General features: G+C 42.5%; 1 protein-coding gene across 2 annotated transcripts in view; it reads left to right on the top strand.

Annotated features, from left to right (window-relative positions):
- Positions 1–21,564, top strand: part of EFR3A (EFR3 homolog A) — a 79,524-nt gene that overhangs the window by 526 nt on the left and 57,434 nt on the right. The window lies entirely within an intron of this gene.

Here is a 21,564-nt window from a genome sequence, read left to right as displayed (position 1 = left end):
TTTATGGGAAGATGAAAATGACCACGACCCCATCGCCTTGTCACTTCGCCCGGGGGACGCGCGGGCCCGGGGGCTCTGGGCCTGGCCCAGGGTCCTTCCCGGTGGCAGCCCGAGGGCTCGCCGTCCGGAACGCGTCCGCACGGGTTGAAGTGGGTGTTCTTTGTGAGTGTGACTGTTGGACCACCTGCTTCCGATTCACCTGGCGGGTCATCAAAAACGCCGGCTTAGGTGCTCCACACTGGACACTTTGGGTCCCGGAATCGGCACACGTGCTAAGTGCCCTACGTGTTACTTAGGGACGCTGAAGTTTGGAAAGCGCTGAATGTTGGAGGCAGTTTGAATAAATACTGCTCGCGACCCATTTTAAAACGACCCGGAGAATCGCAGTGTGAGTTTAAGCTCAGTGGCCCGTATGGATGCATTCTGATCTTGGATGGCGAGAGAACATGATTCTAGTTGATTTGAGAGCGTTTGCAAGTAGGATCTTTTGAGTAAGTGTTTTTGTACCGGAGAATCTTTAAACACCTGTCAGTAAGTTCGTAAGTAGCCCATATTTCCTAGAATTCACAACTTCCAACTGTGATGGACCTGTGGAACTCTGCATTACCAAGTCAGCCTCAAATGTATGTTTTGTCTAGAGGTGGGAAGAGAGGAATTATTTGCTGATACTAGAAAGGTTTATGTAATGCTGTGGCAATTTTATCTTTAATCTTGATATAAAGATTACTTTGAACTCCTCATACGTGTATGGATAAGGTGGATTTTATTTTTCTCAATACAGTATGGTGTGCCCTTAAACTCATATTCTTGGATTTCAAAGCCTGAATCAGAGTCAAAGAAATGTTAAAACTTATTAATCCATTCATTTTATTTTATTTTGTATTTCAGGAGACAGAGCCTTGATAAGTTTCAGTACCTTGACTGAGGTCACATGCAAATCTGGCCCTGTAACCCCTAACCACGAGGAGCACAGGTTACTGGCTGCTGAGCCTTTTGTGTTGGCTCTTTCTGTCTCCCCTGCCTCCTTCTCTCCCCCTCCCCCTCTCCTACCCAGCACCGGGCCAGTTACAGCTGAAGAATTTTCTTTCTCACAGTGACCTTTGGCCTGCCACTGTTTTGGTTACTATCAGATGCCATCTTTTAATCTGTTCCCACTTATGGGGATCTAGGGCTGCGTTAAAAATGATGTAGATGGTGGGAGATAAAGCTGGAGAGGGAGGGAGAGAGGAGCCAGGATTTGAAAGAATTTATGTGCCATGCAGTTAACCTGACTCAGGTTGTGTTCGTGTGCTCAAAATCTCAGTTGCGTTGACTGTGTTTTTTATAGGCATACAGGCAGTTTCCATCTTACTCTTTACATTATGAAAATGTAAAAGTTGCTGTTGAATGAGTTATTGAGTACAGATTGTGTGCCAGGCAGTACACTTTGTGCTTTACCTGAATTATCTTTAAATTCTCTCCCAGTCGAAGAGAGGCCCTGTTTGACCCACTACAGAAATGGAGAGATGGAAGGTCAGGGAAGTGAAGTCACAGGTCTAGTGACAGTGATGAGCTGGAACTGAAACTAGAAGGGTGTGTCTTCAAAGTCTCACTTCTTTTTTCATGCTCACTGCTTGAAGCAAGGCAGCAGCCGACTCCTACAATTGGTTTCTATTGGTTTCTTTGAACACTGTCACTTTGCTTAGCACTGTGCCTAATTACATAACAGGTGCTTGGGAAATGCTGAGTGAATGATTGATTGGATCTTAACTAGAGCCAAAGAAGTCATTATTTGGATACCATAACCTGGAACAACCTTTTTTACTCATAAAAACCGTGTTATTTTTATAATATATGACTAAGTTCTTAGCGGGTATGCCTGTAACATTTGCAAGGCCTGCAAATCATAATATAAAGCAGGGTTTCTCAGAGTTCGCACTCTCGGTGTCTTGGACCGGATAATTTTTTGTCTGGCAGGTGAAGGCCTGTCATGTGCATTGTAGGATGTTTAACAGTATCTCTGGTCTCTACTCATTGGAAGCTAGTAGTTGATCCTCTCTGTCTCCTGAAGTTCTGACAACCAGAAATGTCTCCAGACATTGCCAGATGTTCCCTGGGGTGCAGAATAGTCCCTGCATTGAGAACGACTGATCTAAACATGTAGCTGTTATAGATGAAGCTGTGCCCACAGTCTGGCCTGCTCTCCCATTCAGGGGCCTGGCAGCCGCCTCCTCTGGGGCCCCAGGGTTTGCCTTCTAACCTGGAGGTCCGTGGAGCCTGCAGGCCTCCGTCAGTCAGCGGGGATCTGGTGGGTCAGAGCAGAGTCGTGCCTGCCCCAGGCCTGGGATTGACCCTGGCAGACTCTTCCAGAGAGCCAGAGTGGGCAGGTCCCCCTCACCCCGTACCTCACTCTTCCGCTTCAGGAGTTCCAGATGGTTCTAAGCACTTCCCCAAACGACTGAGTAGAGGCTGGCTCTCTGGAGAACTCTGTCTGCCTGGACTCCCACTTTGGGTGACTTGGAGTGGGCAAACCTGAATCAGAAACAGACATCTGTCTCTGGTGTTCTAGGCTGATTTTCTCCTGCCTCTGCTTCCTCCCCAGCCCTCACGTCCCTCTAAAAGGAAAGAGAGGCTGTGTGTTTGGGGAGACAGAGGTCCCTCACTGAGTCAAATGAAGGCACTCACTCTTCGGAGAAAGCCACATTTTACCCGTTACCTAGGTCAACTTTGGTTTGCATGACCAAGTTGTCATTTATATTTATAGTGTGTCTGTAGTAGCAGGCTGGATTGCAGCAGGCGAATCCAGTTCTATATTGGTCTATCGTATTCTCCCCATTTGCTTATATTTTTACTACTCTCTGCCTTTAGGTATTACAGTGGTACCTTGAGATACGAGTTTAATTCGTTCTGTAACCGAGCTTGTAAGTCAGTCAACTCATATTAAACAAATTTCTCCTATTTAAAATAACTGAAACAGATTTCATCCATTCCAGCCCTGTGAAACATCCCCAAACTATCCTAAATTATGAAAAAAGACATGTTTTTAATTAAGAAACACACATGTATACTTTACCAATGTATAACAAAATATATGAAATAAAAGTATTATTTAGTACTGTTCTCTTACCTTGGAGACAGACGAGTGCAGCTAATGGGAGGTGAATGGCAGAGGAGGAGGGAGGGAGGAAGGGATGCAGGCACTGTAGACACGTAAACTAAAACTGCACTTTCTTAACACTAAATGTAAACTAAAACTGCATTTTCTTTACTTTAAACAAAACTAAAACTGCACTTTCTTTACTTAAAATGAAACCACAAAAACTTAATTGTTAAAAAATGCACTTTCTTAACCTAAGCTTAACATTATGTATTTTTCATTTAATCATCACCTGTTTTTGCTTTTTGGCTGCACTTTTGACACTTTCACTTGCAGGACTTTTGAATAAAAATCTATCCAAAGAAGTTTGCTTTTGCCTGCCTTTTAAAATGTTACGGAAATGTGACAAACAAGTGTCATTAAAAAGTGCTAAAGCATGACCAGTTGAAACTTTTCCTGGATGTTTCTTTTCAATCAAACTTGAAAGCTTCTCCTACATTGCCAGCATGTCTTTAATTTCACTTGTAGAAATCACTTTCTCCGACTCTACCTCCTCCTCACTACTAATCTCTTGCAAAAGCTTTGTATGTTGCATCATCTGTAGCTCCTTCAACTCCTCAGTTGAGAGTTCCTCCTCATGTTCCTCTATGAGCTCGTTTACGTCACCCTCATCTACCTCCAGAGCCATCAACTTTCCGAGGGACACAATCTCCTCCAATTCTTCTACCTCAGTCTGGTCTCTGGTTTGAATCCTTCGAAGTCCCTGTCTGCAACGACATCAGGCCATAACTTTTTCCATGCCAAGATCAAGGTTCTTCTTGTAACCTCTTGCCATGCCAAGTCAATAATGCATAAACATATCACAATGTCGTAGTGATCTTTCCAAAACTCTTGAACAGTTAGATTTGTATTCTCAGTCACCTCAAAGCAGTGGCAGAACAAGTGCTTTGTGTAAAGCTTTTTAAAGTTGGAAAGGACCTGCTGGTCCATAGGTTGTAAGATTGAAGTGCTGGGTGGGAGGTAGAGGACTTTCACGAATTTGAACTCATCGAGAATGTCATTTTCAAGACCAGGTGAGTGGGCTGGAGCATTTTCAAGGATTAGTAATGCTTTCATCAGGAGTTTATTTTCTTGAAGATATTTCTTCACTGCAGGACCAAAGACGAGATTTACCCATTCAATAAAAAACTGCTGTGTAACCCATGCCCTAGCATTGGCGCGCCACATAACCTGCAGTTTTTCTTTAAGAATCTTGTGAGTCTTAAAGGCTCGAGGATTTTCGGAATGATACACTAGCAGTGGGTTTACTTTACAGTCACCGCTAGCATTTGCACACAATGCAAGGGTCAGACGGTCCTTCATGGGTTTATGGCCTGGCAGCTTCTTCTCCTCTGCAGTGATGAAAGTCCTCCGGGGCATTTTTTTCCAAAACAATCCTGTTTCGTCACAGTTGAACACTTGTTGGGGGATGTAGCCTTCCTTTTTGATAAGCGCAGCAAAACGTGCGATGTACTCCTCAGCTGCCTTAACGTCAGCACTTGCAGCTTCACCATGCCTCACCACCGAGTGGATGCCAGATCTCTTGAAATTTTTAAATCAGCCGTGACTTGCCTAAAATGTATCTTCTGCTGCCTCTTTTGAGGTTGATGGGTTCTTTCTTCAAGTTGCCGTAAATAATACGTGCCTTTTCGCATATTACAGTCTCCATTACTGTATCTCCTGCCAGCTCTTTCTCTTTCACCCACACCTGCAGAAGCTTCTCCATTTCTTCATGGATATTTGTCCTTAATTGGGACAGAATTGTAGTTCCTTTCGCTGGATTTGCTTTTGATGGCATCCTTTTGTTTAAGGATGGTACAAATTGTAGATGCATTGCAGTCGTACAGCCTTGCCAGTTCAATCACTCGTACACCACGCTCATGTTTTTCTATTATTTCTTGCTTTACTTCCATCGACATCATTCTCTTCTTCTCACCACTGTCCTTTACACTCACTTCCTTCAGTCCCATGATAGCACACAAAAAAAGTTAGTAAAAAATGCAAAAATGATGCAAGAATGAGTACAACGCACGAGATTTGACTTGATTTTGCAGGTAACACGTGAGAAAGAATGAGATGCTGGTGTTGTACTGCCAATACTGAACCCATGCGCCAACTAGCAGCAGCTTCCCGAATCACGACTTGTATCTCAGAATTTCACTTGGATCTTGAACAAAAATACGGACCGAGTCTCAGCTCGTATCTTAAAAATTCTTATGTTGGTCTGCTCGTATCTCAAGGCACCACTGTATTAGATAGCAGGATTTAGATTTTTATTAAAGAAGGAATCACTACTCAGCTATTTTTGTTGTACTACTAATTTTACATGTTTCTGTATGAACACCAGTTCCATATGGACTCCATTTATATATGTCAATAATCCTCTCCTCTAGATGAACCCCTGTGTAAGAAGTGGGTACCCCCTTATCCTGTGGGGCAAGTGGAAAGGTTTTATTGCTGTCATTGAAGGAAACCTGTTCTTGACATTCTCAGAAATGAGGAGGTGGACTCAGAACATCCCAATATGGCCTCCACTGCTTTGAGGGGGGAAGGGGAGAATAGAAGGCAAACATGAACTCTTTGTCTAGATTAGGGGTTCCTAAATATTTTTGCAGACTGAACCTTGTTGAGAATCAGATGCAAGCTGTGATTAGTCTTTCACAGAAAAATGCTGGTTTTGACGTGAAGTTTTGCATAGTTTCAAGAGATTCAAAGGCGCACTGGAATGTACCCCCTGGAAACTGGAGATCGCCGGAGTTACAGTTAGTTGTTCTCTGACCAAAGGTGGCCCAGGTTGAGGAACAATATCATTCTTTGCCAATGTACAGTGCCATTCTAAATACATCGTTCTGCTACTTCTAAATTTTCCCCCTAAGTTTTCACGTGCCTGTCATTGTTTATTCTTACATGTCTCTGCCCACTGAAATCTTTGCATTTTAATATATATAAGTATTCAGTAAGCTTTTCTAAAATCAGTATCTATGGAGAGAGTTAATTTAAGAATCTTGGGGTCACCAGAGAAGGAAGTTAAGGGAAAAAGTGAAATTGAATTACGTTTTTTTTAGCTAAAAAAAAAAATTAATACATTAATATAAATCACTTAGAGGAAGCTGAAAGCCAGTGGGTTCCGTGTGCCATTCTGCTGGGTAACGGTGCGGTGCCAGAACCCAGGGCACTGCATGCAGGTGGCTGCTGGGTAACGGTGCGGTGCTAGAACCCAGGGCACTGCATGCAGGTGGCTGCTGGGTAACGGTGCAGTGCCAGAACCCAGGTCACTGCATGCAGGTGGCTGCTGGGTAACGGTGCGGTGCCAGAACCCAGGGCACTGCATGCAGGTGGCTGCTGGGTAACGGTGCGGTGCTAGAACCCAGGGCACTGCATGCAGGTGGCTGCTGGGTAACGGTGCAGTGCTAGAACCCAGGGCACTGCATGCAGGTGGCTGCTGGGTAACAGTGCAGTGCTAGAACCCAGGGCACTGCATGCAGGTGGCTGCTGGGTAACGGTGCGGTGCTAGAACCCAGGGCACTGCATGCAGGTGGCTGCTGGGTAACGGTGCAGTGCCAGAACCCAGGGCACTGCATGCAGGTGGCTGCTGGGTAACGGTGCGGTGCTAGAACCCAGGGCACTGCATGCAGCATGCAGGTGGCTGTTCTCACAACCGCACACTCCATACTGCCTTTATGGGGAGAGAAAGGAATAGAGTAGAAATATTAGAAAAAACTGTGGCTACAGATTTGAAGGATTCAAAATAAATATCAAATATAAAAAATATTTGTAGCATTTCTGCATATCAGAAAGCACATACCACCATCCCTGTGTGGACCAAGTACCACCTACACTTTTACAAGTCTAAGAACAAATGCTTGGTAAAGACTTAGAGGGAAATGTTTTAGTTTCACTAATAAATGCTAATTAAAAGCTGAAATGGTTTTTATTGTCAGACTCCTAAATATTTTATTTTTTAAGTGAGAAGTGGGGAGGCAGAGAGACAGATTCCCGCATGTGCCCCGACTGGAATCCACCTGGCAAGCCCCTATAGAATGATGCTCTGCCCATCTTGGACCATTGCTCGGCAACCAAGCTATTTTTTAGTGCTGAGGTAAGGCCATGGAGCCATCCTCAGTGCCTGGGGCCAACTCTCTCCAACTGAGCTATGGCTGTAAGAGGGGAAGAGAGAGAGAGAAAGATAAGAGAGAAAAGGGAGAAGGGAGAGGGGAGGATGGAGAAGCAGATGGTTGCTTCTCCTTTGTGCCCTGACCAGGAACTGAACCTGGGACTTCCATATACCGGGCCAACACTCTACTGCTGGGCCAACCAGTGAGGGCAGAAGATGTTTTTTAAACAATAACAGGCAAAGGCAGTGAGATGCAGTAGAAAAGGTAGAAGTTTAAATTGGTACAAATTTTTGGGAAAGTAATTTGGCAGTACAGTGGTACCTTGAGATGTGAATTTAATTCGTTCTGTAACCGAGCTCGTTAGTCAGTCAACTTGTATATCAAACTGCCGATACTGGACCCATGCGATACTGGATTTGTACGCCAACTAGTGGCAGCTTCCCGAATCACAACTCATATCTTGGAATTTAGCTCAGATCTCGAACAAAAATACAGACCAAGTCGTAGCTCGTATCTTAAAAAATTTGTATGTTGGTCTGTTTGTATCTCAAGGTATCACTGTATTTTATCCAGTGTGCTGGTAATGCTTCTGCTCATTGACCCAGTAATTTCACTTTGGGGATCTTTTAGAAAGAATTAAAAGCATAACCTACACCAAGATTTCTGTACTGAGATGTTTAACAGTAATCTTTATAACAGTGAAAACCCAGAAAATTCAGTATTCGTTCATGGGGATGTGGTGCACAGTGAATGTAGAACATCCCCAACAAAATTTCATGTGACCATTCAACATTATTCTGCTGAAGATGCTGGGATTATGAGTTATTTTTATTTCTTTTACAATGATCTGTGTTTTTCAGATTTTCTACAGTTAGCAATACCATATATTCTACAGCTGGGTATTTAAGATTTTTTACGACTTTAGCATAATTCTTTCAAATATTTTCTAATTCTTTTAAAAACTTGAAATGAAACATTTAACTATTATCCTGAACTGGCTCTTCCTTTAGCCAACAGAAAAGAATTTGGAGTAACTGATCTAACAGTTTTTAATTGTACATATGGTTTAGGAAAAAAGTGCATTGTGTGACCAGGTGGTGGCGCAGTGGATAAAGCATCAGACGGGGACGTGGAGGATCCAGGTTCAAAACTTCGAGGTCGTTGGCTTGAGCACAGGCTCATCTGGTTTGAGCAAGGCTCACCAGCTTGAGCCCAAGGTCACTGGCTTGAGCAAGGGGTCACTTGGTCTGCTGTAGTCCCCCGGTCAGGGCACATATGAGAAAGCAATCAATGAACAACTAAGGTGCTGCAACGAAGAATTGATGCTTCTCATCTCTCTTCCTGTCTGTCTGTCCCTATCTGTCCCTATCTGTCCCTCTTTCTGTCTCTCTTTGTCTCTGTCACAAGCCAGGAATTGTAGAATTCTGTGAATGATTTGGGCAATGACTGGTGAATTATACTGTTCCTGAAGAGGAAATAAAATAATCGGGCTTTTCTCTTATCATTGGTATTTTATTCCAAAAGGAGAAAAAAATGTTTCTCTCTCTCTCTTTAAGATCATGCAATATTTGTCTATGTCTGATTTATTTCACTTAGCCCCAAGCCCTCAGGGTTCATCCATACTATTGCAAATGGCAGGGTTTCTTTCTTTCTCAGCCATGGGAAGGAAGAAATAATTTCTGATTTATTAAATGGTGTTTTGAGTTATGAAACCCCGAAAGGTTGAGATGAATCATTACGTGTGGGCTTAATTTATGGGGAGTTTGTAGGTTTCTTTTCTTTTTCTTTTTGGAATGATTGTGCTGTAGAATGAACACAATTCTGAGGAAGTATGATCACAAAATGAAGGTTAGCAGTTCCTCCTATAATTAGTGTGTCAAAATTTTTATCATTCGTGTTTGCCAGTTTCATTCAGCTCTTGAAACGAGCCAGCTCTGCTGTTACTTCCCTCTTCCCACATAGGCTACCGTACCTCCTGCTCTCTAACTTTATTATTAGATAGCAGCATTCTAATTTTTATTAAAGAAGGGATCAATACTCATTTCTTTTTTATTGTACCTCCGAATCAGGAGTTTGCTGTATTCTAAAATTAGGCAATAAACCCTCTGCTCTGTAGTGCTCAACAGGACTTCTGTCCTTCCAGATGCCATTGGTTTTTGTGGTTATTTTTAGTTGCTGAGTTATTCAGTTCTACCCTTTTCTTTTCATTACCTGAGCTCCAGGGTATTTCTGCTGCAGTAGTTTTCCTGGATAATGCTAAGTGTTCTTCACATCCCTGCTATTTAATTGGCTTTTTCCACCACTGTCTTGGCAATTGGCTGCAGAGTTCTCCGTGCTGTGGTTGCACTTAACGTTAAATAGATCTCGCTCCCGCCGGGCAGAGAAACTATTAGGTGTTCAAGTTTGCCATTGTCAATTCCTGTGACCACGAGGAGCCTGCAGAAGGTGCTAGCCAAGCCACAGGACTGGGCTGGAAGTCGGAAGAACTGACTCGCTGACAACCTCAAACTTAAACCGATTTATGAACTAGTTTTATGAGTAATTTTATTAGCTATTTGGTCCACTAAATGAAAAGTGATAATATCTAATAATTTAGATGCGATAGAATTTACACAGTTATGTTTTAGGGAATTTAGAAATCCGTTATGAACATGTTTTTAGAATTAGCCTGTTGTCAGGACAACATCATTGCCTTTTGGATTGTTGCCATCTGCTGCACCTGGTTCTATGGGGTGTCTGCAGAGTGGAGGGCTCTCCAGGTCAGTGCACAACAGCTGGGGCTTGGGGTCTAAGTCCCTATAGATTCCTCCTATTCTGTTAGCTGGCCGTGCTTTGTGAATGACTGTCAGAGGTCCGGTTTCCTCTGCAGTTCCCAGCCCGGATTAGGAAGAGACGTAAGTGACTTGTCTATCCGTTCCACTTTTCCCTTGGTTCCATCTGGTTTTTGCTTGGTCTTCCAAGGATGGGAACACCTTTGGGAAGTGGTGCCAGGTGTGTCTGGACTGCACCAGCTTCATGAAATGGGACAGTTCGGGTCTAAGAGTGATGGAAGGAACATACATGTCTGCCCAGGTCAGTTCTATGTATGTCACCGTTAGAAGAGCCCGCTTCCTGACACAGGCTTCTCATTGTTAGGTCCTGAAGATTCCATGTTGTTCTCGATCCACATTTGAGAATGACACAAATGAATCCTGAGTTAGCTTTATAGCCAGAGTTTTCTAAATGTCTGCCATGGAAGTGTAGCCGGGACTTTGTGTGGAGAGGATGCGGAAGTGACGGAGCAGGGCCACCTCTCTAACCTGGCTTCACCTGGGAGCTCTGCTTACACCTGTTCCATTGATGTGATTCTGCATTCGGTTGCAGTTGGGAAATAGTGTTGGCTACTTACAAAAAGTCTGAAATTTATAGTCTTAGACATTAGAATATATCCGCTGACAAGAACAGAAGATGTTTTAGAATCAAAAGCTTGGGAACCTAGATGCAAACCTCAAGCCGTTTAGCCGGTGATGTCTCACCGGGTTTGCCCTACTGATCTCCAGCAGTGGAGTGTATACTCTCCCTGTGTCCTTTCCGTCACAGGCACTGTCGATAGGCCTTGAGTCACAAATGTTCTCTTTCAGCTTTTCTTGTTTTCCTGGTGGAGTTCTCTCAGGGATTGATTCGTTCAGCACATATTTTAGTGCCTGCATGGGCAAGGTACTGCTGCACGGGGAATGCAGAGGTGAGTAAAGCAGTCCCTAGCTTTGGAAAGCTTGTCCACTCAGGAGCCTGTGTAGATGGCTGACACGGACAGCTGGCAATGGCAGGCACGTTGAGAAGGACGTTGCGGAGCTCAGAGGAGAATGCAAGGTGAGATGAGTGGAAGATGGCAGCAGCGGCCGGAGTGATTGCAGAGGTATCAGTTGATTGGAAATAGCAATAGCAATCGTAGGAGAAGCGCGGGGGAAATGTTGGAGGTGAGTCATGCTGGTGGGAATAACCAGTCGCCAATGGACGTAAGTCATTGGTGCTGGGAAGGTGAAGGCTTTTTGTATACAGTGAATTTGTCTTTCAGTCACCACATACTCATCGCACACTGTGTGTCAGTGATGCTAGACACCGAGGACACAGCAGTGTCCTTATAGTGGACATAATAAGAATCATGGACATTGTTCCTGCCCTTGTGAAGCTTAGTCTGGTGGGGAAGACACATGCTGAGCTTGTAAGGACACTGACATTGTAATGACACTCTGTGATCACCTGTGGCTGTTGTCTCTGTCTGTATACATAGCTTGTGACCCAGTGCTTGGTCCATGGTTCAGGAGTGTGGATTTGCAGAGGGACTCGGTTGCTCTGCAAACACCTGAGAGGCTGGAGGACGAGCAGTTACTGCAGTAGGCAGCCGGAGCAGCCAGCTGTGGACTCGCAGGGCGCGGGGTGCGCTGCAGTGGAGGCTGAGCACTGAGCAGCCAGCTCTGGACTCGCAGGGCGCGGGGTGCGCTGCAGTGGAGGCTGAGCACTGAGCAGCCAGCTGTGGACTCGCAGGGCGCGGGGTGCGCTGCAGTGGAGGCTGAGCACTGAGCAGCCAGCTCTGGACTCGCAGGGCGCGGGGTGCGCTGCAGTGGAGGCTGAGCACTGTGGACGTTTAGCTGATAGGGTCGGTTGGGTGAGCGGCTGTGGGAGAAGGAGTCAGACTCACTCTCCAGTTTCAGAGTTTCAGGCTTGATCATCTGAGTGAACTGCTCTGGTTGGATGACAGGTTCTTTTGGAGGAAGAGCACTTTGGGGAAATTGGGATGGAAGGAAAGTCCATTTTTAGGGTGTGATAAGTGTGTAGGGCCTTAAGGGCATTTGGGTACAATTTTAGGAATAACAGAAGGTAAAGAACTAAAGGGTAGCTTGTAAAGAGGATAGGACAGTGTCTAGAGGAACATGTCCACTGAACTATTGGTCACTTATTTCATTGCCGTCTTTTTAAAGTCTCACCCGAGAACCGAATGATTCTCTGGCAGCAGAATCACCGCTGTGTAATGTGCTGAGGAGCTGCTTTACTTTAACCAGAGAACGGAAGGGCATTCCAAGACCTGAGCTGCCGCCTGAGAGCATCAGTCAGCTCTGCGTTTTCAGCGGGACTTTCTCCCCTTACACAGCTCCCCCCCCATTGGTTTCTGTCTATTGACTCAGGGTAAGGCAGTAAGCAGGCTCTAGTCTCTTTTCAGCCACAAAGAAGTATAGCTGTGCTTTTTGTTGCCCTCCTGCTGTGTTCCAGCAACAGGCTGGTTAAGAGCTGAACAACTTTGAAACTCTGTCCAGCAGTTCCAAGGACATTAGGGAGGGGTGAGTAGGATTAAGTTGGGTTAGGCCAGTGGTCAGCAAGCTCATTAATTAGTCAGCGGAGCCAAATATCAACAGTACAAGATTGAAATTTCTTTTGAGAGCCAGATGTTTTAAACTTAAACTATATAGGTAGGTACATTCCTTACCGAGGTAGCGCCCGCACGTGGTATTTTGTGGAAGAGCCACACTCAAGGGGCCAAAGAGCCGCCTGTGGCTCGCGAGCAGCAGTTTGTCAACCAGGGGGTTAGGCTGTTGAGTTTTTGCACTGCTATCAGTTTGAATATTTTCATAAAAGTGACATATTGTTTTAATCAATCCTTTAAAAATTTCAAGAGTAAGTAAGTTTCTTTTTATAGTTACAGTAATAAAATGAATGCTACACCTGTATGCAGCGTGCCAGGCTCTGTGTGTGTGATGCTGTGTGTCTCCTGTTTCTTCCACGCATGAGCAGTACTGTTTCAACATTGAGCTTTCGGAAAATTTAGTAATACGGAGAAGTCTTACGGTAGCATCATCACATTTTGGTTTATGATTCATTTAAGAATATTGATTAGAAAAGATTAGATTGCCTTTCTAGACTTATGATTAACATAAAAGTCAATTGTGTATACTAGTGTGTGTGTGTGACATATATTAAAGAAATACTTGAAAATTTTATTAAGTCCAGGCGGTGGTGCAGTGGGTAGAATGTTGGCCTGGGATGCAGAGGACCCAGGTTTGAAACCCTGAGATTGCAGGCTTGAGTGTGGGCTCAACAGCTGGAGCCCAAGGTTGCTGGCTTGATCAAGGGGTTACTGGCTCTGCTGCAGCCCCCCTGTCAAGGCACAGATGAGAAAGCAATGAGTGAACAACAAGGTGCTGCAACAAAGAATTGATGCTTCCCATCTCTCTTCCTTCCTATTGTGGTAAGGTACCAAAAAGTTGCAAAATTAATATTAATATTTTAGGAAGAAAGGTCAGGCTTTCTGTCCCATCCCATCCTTTCCTTGGGGAGGGGAGGGAGAAGAATGTAGAAGCTTTCTGACTTACAAGGACAATGGGTCATTTAGTTTTAACTACAGAATAAAGGTTGTCTGAGGAACTTCTTTTCTCTTTCAATGGGAGACAGAATTTATATACCACCCTACATTGATTTTGGCTCTTCCTCCCTTCCTGGAATCCTGAGAATTTGGCTCTTCCTCCCTTCCTGGAATCCCATACTAGGCAAAAGAGGAAAGACAGACACTAAAAGATTTGTAAATGTCTTTGATTGTATTAGCTTAAAAGTTTTAATGTTTTTATGGATCCCCTAAACAATGTTATAATCTTGTTAATAATTATGTCATGATGTCATGCTCCCCCCAACCTGTATGTGGTCAAAAGGTATATGACCAGCCTCTGAGATGTATTCGGCGCACACAATTTGGGTCTGCAATGCCCCGTGTTAGTCATATGCGACCAGCATATTTAATAAATCTCCTTTAATAAAACTCGTTAAAAATTCATCTGGACTTGGTGTCTCTACGTAAACTGCCGAAGTGAGGTACGGTACTTTACAACACTATCTGTCTGTCCCTACCTGTCCCTCTCACTATATATATATATATATATATATATATATATATATATATATATGTATATATATATATACATACACACACACACACACACACACACACACACACATCAGGTCTACCGGAAAGTTCTGTCCGTTTCTATCACAAGTTTTAACACGTAAGCACGTTTATTTGGTGCATGTGTGCCTTTCTATTTTTATCACTTAATGTATACATACTGACGTAGCAAATTAACTAAAACAAAGTTGATTCACGTTAGTCTTATGTGTGAAGCGATAGTGTACCCATGGCTACTGATAAAGTTCATTTACACCACTGTAATTTTTACGAATTTCAACAAGGAAGAAATGCTACAGAAGCATGTAGAAATTTATTGAAAGTGTTTGGTGCAGGTACAGTTTCTGACAGGACATGCAGAAGATGGTTTGAAAAATTCAAAACAGGTGATTTCAACCTTTCTGATAAGCCAAGTTCTGGGCAACCATCTTTGATCGATGATGATGTTGTTAAGACCATGTTGGAGCAAGATCCTTTTCTGACAACATCAGAGATCGCAGAAAGGCTTAATTCAGCTCAGCAAACCATTTCGGACCATATTTGGAAGATAGGATTGGTGTGGAAATATTCAAGATGGGTGCCACATGAATTAAATCAGAAGAATTTGGATGATCGAGTCGTCATATGCACATCTCTGCTTGCTCCGAACAAAATCGAGCCCCTCTTGAACCGGATGATAACTGGGGATGAAAAGTGGATTACCTACGAAAACATTGTAAGGAAAAGGGCATATTGTGAACCCGGAAAACCTAGCCCTTCCACCTCTAAACCAAATTTGACGCTGAATAAGAGAATGTTGTGTATATGGTGGGACATCCGAGGACCAATACATTATGAGCTTTTAAAACTGAACGAAAAGCTCAATTTGGAAAAGTATTGTCAGCAACTGGATAATTTAAAGACAGCAGTCCAAGAAAAGAGGCCGGCGATGTTCAATAGGAAGAACATCATACTGCATCATGATAATGCCAGGCCACATGCTGCTTTGGGGACTCGTCAAAAAATTGCAGAACTAGGCTGGGAAGTTCTGTTGCATCCACCGTATTCCCCGGACTTAGCACCCTCCGACTATCACTTGTTTTTATCCTTACAAAATTTTTTGAAGGGCAAAAAATTCAAAAATGAAGAAGATATCAAACAAGCACTGGTTCAATTTTTCACATCAGAAGATAAAACATTTTCCAAAAATGGGATATACAAATTGCCCTCACGCTGGCAAGAAATCATTAATAATAATGGCAATTATATTATTTAATAAAGTTTATTGACGGTAAGAAAAATTTGTATTTTGTTTTATTCCAAAAACGGACAGAACTTTCCGGTAGACCATATGTATATAAAATAAAATAAAGAAGGAGTCTTAGGCTCTTGACATTGTGTTACCAAAGTCTCATGTATGGAATGAATACAGAATGTTTATGGAATTTCTGTTCTTTAATTAGAAGTTTAGGAAGACTGTATCCAGCATGGGATCTTGAAGGTTTAAATTAGTAGTTTAATATTTTTTTAATTAAACCTTTTACTTAGGTGTATTCAACAAGTCCTAGAATATATGCTATCTTCAAACTTTGGATGGAGAAATATACATTCTGTTTAGATGCATAGAGTGCTACCTATCTTTTCCTTTACTGTTTGTTCAGAAAACTTAATCCTCTCAATTCAAATGAAAATCTTTAACATATGGCATAGACAGCGTGGGTGTTGTGAAATCTATAAAAGAATCAATGCTGTTGGTATTAAATCTATTTGTTCTAAAAATAATTTTGGAAGTTATAAACACCTCCACAGATTTAACACTTTTCTTTTTTTTTTTTTTTTATTAGAGAGGAGAGAGAAAGGGAGAGAGAGACAGAGAGGGAGAGAGAGAGGAGAGAGAGACAGAGAGAGAAGGTGGGGAGGAGCAGGAAGCATCAACTCCCATATGTGCCTTGACCAGGCAAGCCCAGGGTTTCGAACCGGCGACCTCAGCATTTCCAGGTCGACGTTTTATCCACTGCGCCACCACAGGGAAGGCCAGATTTAACACTTTTCTTACTCTCTGACTAATGAGGAAAGAATTTTTTTTTTAAATTTTAAGTATTTGGGGAATTTTAAAGATGTTTGAATTATACCCGAAATAACTCATATACTACTTCTGTAATTATTTAGAGGATTTTTACTTTAAAGTAATTCAAATCAACCTAGAAACTTGAGTAATAAAATCATAGTTAACTGAGAAAAATCAGTTATGCCCGTGGTTGATTCTTATGCTCATATCAGTGACAAATTAATATCTTTTTTGTTTTGTTTTGTTTTCTTTTTTATTTTTTTTTACTCCCGCATGCCCCCGACCGGGATCCACTTGGCACGCCCACCAGGGGGCCACGCTCTGCCCACCAGGGGGCGATGCTCTGCCCTTCCAGGGCGTCGCCCTGTTGCGACCAGAGCCACTCTAGCGCCTGGGGCGGAGGCCAAGGAGCCATCCCCAGCGCCCGGGCCATCTTTGCTCCAATGGAGCCTCGGCTGCGGGAGGGGAAGAGAGAGACAGAGATGAAGGAGAGGGGGAGGGGTAGAGAAGCAAATGGGTGCTTCTCCTGTGTGCCCTGGCCTGGAATCGAACCCGGGACTTCTACACGCCAGGCCGATGCTCTACCACTGAGCCAACCGGCCAGGGCCAAATTAATATCTTTTGATTTAAGGGTTTATTTTCTTAGACTGTGGTGCCTTTGTTTAAACAGAAATTGTCTTTGATGGTCTTTTTTTTTAAAGAGCTTTAGCTAAAAAACTGCAGGAACTACCACCCTTATCTTTTTTTCATTGCAACTACATATTAAGATCAAGTAAATATAATGAAGGAAAAACTGACTTTGGAAAAATTTTTATTTGTTGATGTTGGTCAAATAAGTTTTTTAATATGATATATATGTTTGCTCGTTTATAGTTTGTATTGGGTGTGGGGGGACAGGCTGTAAGCAGGCAGAATTCTTATAGCCTAAGGCTTAGTTTTAGGATTAAGCCTTTCCCACCCTTTTTGATGTGGGGTGGTGCACTCTCATGAGGAATCCCATCATGCCTCAGATAAGTGACTTTGTATCAGAGACTTCCTTGTTTGTACATTGGATTTAAAGGTTTTGATTTCTATACTATAAACTGAGGCAGACCAGGAGCTTGCTCTCTCAGTTCCTGAGATTAGCATTAGAGAAGAGAGCAGAGAAAGGCCACGTGGAGGAGAGGAGAAGCAGCCAAGATGGCAGAGTGCTGAAGGAGAAGAGAGTTTATGCAGAGTTTGTGCAGAGAGGAGATGGGGAACAGAGATGAATAAGGCTGGTGAGCTAGAAACCTTTGATTCTAGGAAACTCGGATAAGTCAGTAGCTTTGTGAGCACTGAATGAGTGGGTTTTGAAGCCCAATGAGTGTATTTTTTGCCTGCCGGGTGCAAGCTAGGATTAAAGATAATGGCTCACCAGTTCGTGGCTCTGTTGTTTCATTACCATCTGTCCAAATCTAATGCAAACCTGCACGGGCCAGGCTGCTGTGATGGTGACCGTGGCTGCTGGCTTTACAGCTCACTTTAGAGAGGAAAGGAGAGAGAGACAGGACCATCAGTCTGTTCCTGTGTGCGCCCTGGTGGGGATGGAGCTGGCAAGCTCTGTGCTTCGGGAGGATGCTCTACCAACTGAGCTGTGTGGCCAGGGTGGGAAAACCTGATTTTTAAAAATGGCTTTATTGAGATGTAATCTGTCTAGTGTAAAATTTACATGTTTTAAGTATATGGAAACCCCTGATTTTATGTAAAACAAGAACCCTGGGAATTGCCTGAGTAATGGTCCTGGATATGAGGCCCCACTCTGGCCTTTCCTTCTTCCTGGTTTTGCTTGAGCGGGACTCACTTCGATAAAAATTAGGCGACTTGCTGAAATGAAAGGTACTGAGTGGTATGAGTCTGAAGTTCCCGTTCTTTTTTACCTCTTAATCATTAAGAAGATGATATTTTTATCTCTGAATTATGGAGTAGTGATAAGTTGAAAATCTGAAATCACCCAGTATCCGATTACCATAATCACAATACAAGCATCTTAATTTGTGGAAGGGAGAGTCCTTACAATATTTGGAACTTATATTGTCTCTGTGTTCATTTGGCCTTATAGAAACTTCACAGCCTTTTTAAAGGCTTCTGGAAAATGTCATATATTTTTCTTTTCACAAATTGGAAATGCCACATTCAAGCAACTTCTGAGGTGGAAGGAGGAATGTGAGTTTCAGTTTGAATTTTGGACACTCATCTGGTTTTAGTATGCAGTGTTTTGTTTACCAGAACTTAAGGAGACTTTCTTGTTTCTTGTTTCTGCATGGGAAGTTAACTTGGAAGGGAAGTATCAAAGCATGAAAATGAAGAAAAATGGTAGCCTCCATTAGCTAACTGAGATCCAGTCTGCTCCCAGCCTTCTTCACCAGTGTGCATTGTGAGGGGGCTGATGCTCAGGCCACCAGGACCTTCCGCTTTCCTTAGGAAGCAACTCATACGAGTCGCCTAGAAACCCTGTGCACAGGAAGATAGGGCGGCAGCATTTCTAAGCAATGAGGAAGTTCTGGAGGTCGCAGCCACAGATACCAGCACACCCTCGGCAGACACGGGTCTTCATCGCGTCAGCGTCTTTGAACGTGCTTCCGAATGCCCCAGCACTTCTCATCTCCATCACTTAGTTGGTCTCGTATATTGTGCTTTATAGGATTTATTTTTTGTAATGTATTAGGTGATCGTAAGGTACAGCCTATATTATAACTTTTTATCCTTTGCATAACTTAGATAAGAACAGTGGCCCAAGTACCCAATAGAAAATGTCATGTACTTAGTTCTTTAAATTGTTATGTAGGGGTGTGGCTCTCTAAAGTAATGGTTTCTAAAGTTGGGTGTGCATGGTGGTCATAATAGGAAGGAGGGGTGATCTTTAGAAATAGGAATTCTGGTGTCCTGTTCCTAGAGACGGACTCAGAAGCTGGCTGGGGCTAGGGAGTATTCAATTTAAAAAATACTCTTAGGGGGTTGTTCTTCAGACAGCTCATAGACCACCCTAAGAGATCATTGTACTATGAAAACAAAGTTTGTTTAGGACGGATTTCTTACTAGACGTAACCTCTTACTATAAGAGAAGAACCACGTTCCCACAGGAAAAGTAGAAGGCTCCTGCGTGCTGTTTGGTTAGGGAAGCTGAGGATCGTGGTCAGTGTTGCCTAGAGATGTGTTAGTGAGTGTGGTGGGAAAATCGGCACAATTAGGTGTATATAATTGTGCTTATCATACCTAATTATAAGACTGAGGGTAAATTCACTCACTTGACATTATGATTTTGTTTGCACCTGTCTTGTTTTTAGTAAAGGAATAGTTATCTTGTTTTCTGTAACGTTGATTTCTTACAATGGTGTTATATTTTAAGGATCATGCTGTCAGAAACCAGTTTGGTTAATTGTTCACACACTTCATAATGCCTATCTTATAGTACCTTGACTGTAGTAGGCATTTTATAAAATGTTTAAAGACAAATGTCTAGGCAATTTATCCGTTAATGAGCATTCTCCAATAATTATTGCATTATTTGATGTTTTAAGGTTATAATTGTTGTATACCACAAAGATTGAAGTTTAGGCAAACTCTAAGTTAATATTTTTTTTTATCAGTCTTCCCCGCACTCTCACCTCTCTCTTAATCTGCCTGGGCTGGGATGTTGCTACCTTTAATCATTTTGTAGCTATTACTGAAAATTTGATTATTTTGTTTGATGATTTTAGACATATCCTAGTACTCAGTCTAATAAGTAGGATAATCCCAGGTCCTGAGTTCTTGTGATGGTCAAGATTTATGCTACTGGTCCTGGCAGAATTATCAACAGCACCCTCAGTCATTCAAGATGCTAACTTATGTAGGTGCTCTGGGACCTTGGAGCCATCTAAATCACTGATGCGCAAATTGAGTTCTTGCCTTCTCTTGTCCATAGAGGCCAGTCAAGAGCTCTGCAAGCTCATCTTTTGTTGGGTTAATATGGTGCCTCTTTCTGTATTTTATTTCTGATGTGCGGGTTCCCAAACCTCCAAGTTTTGGTTTCTTTTAATAAGTAGCATTTCTTCAAATAAGATTCTCCACATTTTGGCTGGCTTTGTTTTACAGGTGAACCTTGAACAACACAGATTTCGACTGTGGGTCTACTTATACACAGATTTTTCTCCAATAAATACTATAAATGTGTTTTTCTTCCATATGATTTTCTTAATAACATTTTCTGTTCTCTAGCATGCTTTATTTAAATACAGGGTGAACAAAAGTAGATTCACAGTTTTTCATATGGACAAAGACATGCAGGTTATGATTATTACAGTAGTTCTGTTAAATCAAAAGAATGTCAGAATGGCAGTGTTCTTAGGTACAGTCTTGTAAGTGCTCAAATAAATAATGCAATCATTAATAAATATATATATATATGAGTAAATTCTGTGTTTCACGTACTCACAACTGTAAGCCTACTCTTGCCTGCCCTTGTATATAGTACATGTAAGGTTCAAAATATGTGTTAATTGACTGTTTATATTATTGCTATGGCTCTGGTCAACATTAGGCTATTATTTGTATTACTAAGTTTTAGAGGAGTCAAAAAAATGTATACTTTCTGCAGTGGGGTGAGGGGTTGGTTGGCACCACTAACATTCTTTATGAGTTAACTGGATTATATATTTACCAAGATTTGCTCTGAGAATTGGAAAAATAAGTTTTTTATAGAAAGTCTAAAGATAGATTTGTTGAAATATACACCAGAAATGGAAATTTTCAGAATGCTTAATGACTTGGCCTATTCCTTTTAAAATCTTTTTAAGGTCAGGGTTTATTATTTTAATCAGCTAGAGATTTTGTTAGATTGTAGGTCTTTTAAAACTCATGAGTATTTAGTATCTTACTTGCTCAGCTCCATCTGAAGTTTTGTGTTGTCTGATTTGCCTTTGCCCTTCCTCTGTCTTTCTCCTCTTAACCTTGATCCTTAAGTACTTATTTCCCACTGCCACATGATTCCTCTCTCCCCAAAACCATTAATTATGCAAAGTCAATCTCAATATAGTATACCATGGTTTACATTCAAGAGGAGAGTTGTTGCTCATGCACTTTTTATTTATTTATTTATTTATTTATTTATTTGTATTTTTCTGAAGTTAGAAGCAGGGAGGCAGAGAGAGACTCCTGCATGCTCCTGACCTGGATCCACCTGGCACGCCCACCAGGGGGCGATGCTCTGCCCATCTGGGCCATTGCTCTGCTGCAACCAAAGCCATTCTAGCGCCTGAGGCAGAGGCCACAGAGCCATCCTCAGTGCCTGGGCCAGCTTTGCTCCAATGGAGCCTTTGCTGTGTATGGGAGAGGAAGAGAGAGACAGAGTGAAAGGAGA

Source organism: Saccopteryx bilineata, chromosome 3 (assembly GCF_036850765.1).
Source record: "Saccopteryx bilineata isolate mSacBil1 chromosome 3, mSacBil1_pri_phased_curated, whole genome shotgun sequence".
NCBI lineage: Eukaryota > Metazoa > Chordata > Mammalia > Chiroptera > Emballonuridae > Saccopteryx > Saccopteryx bilineata.
This window is presented reverse-complemented; position numbering and strand designations above follow the sequence as displayed.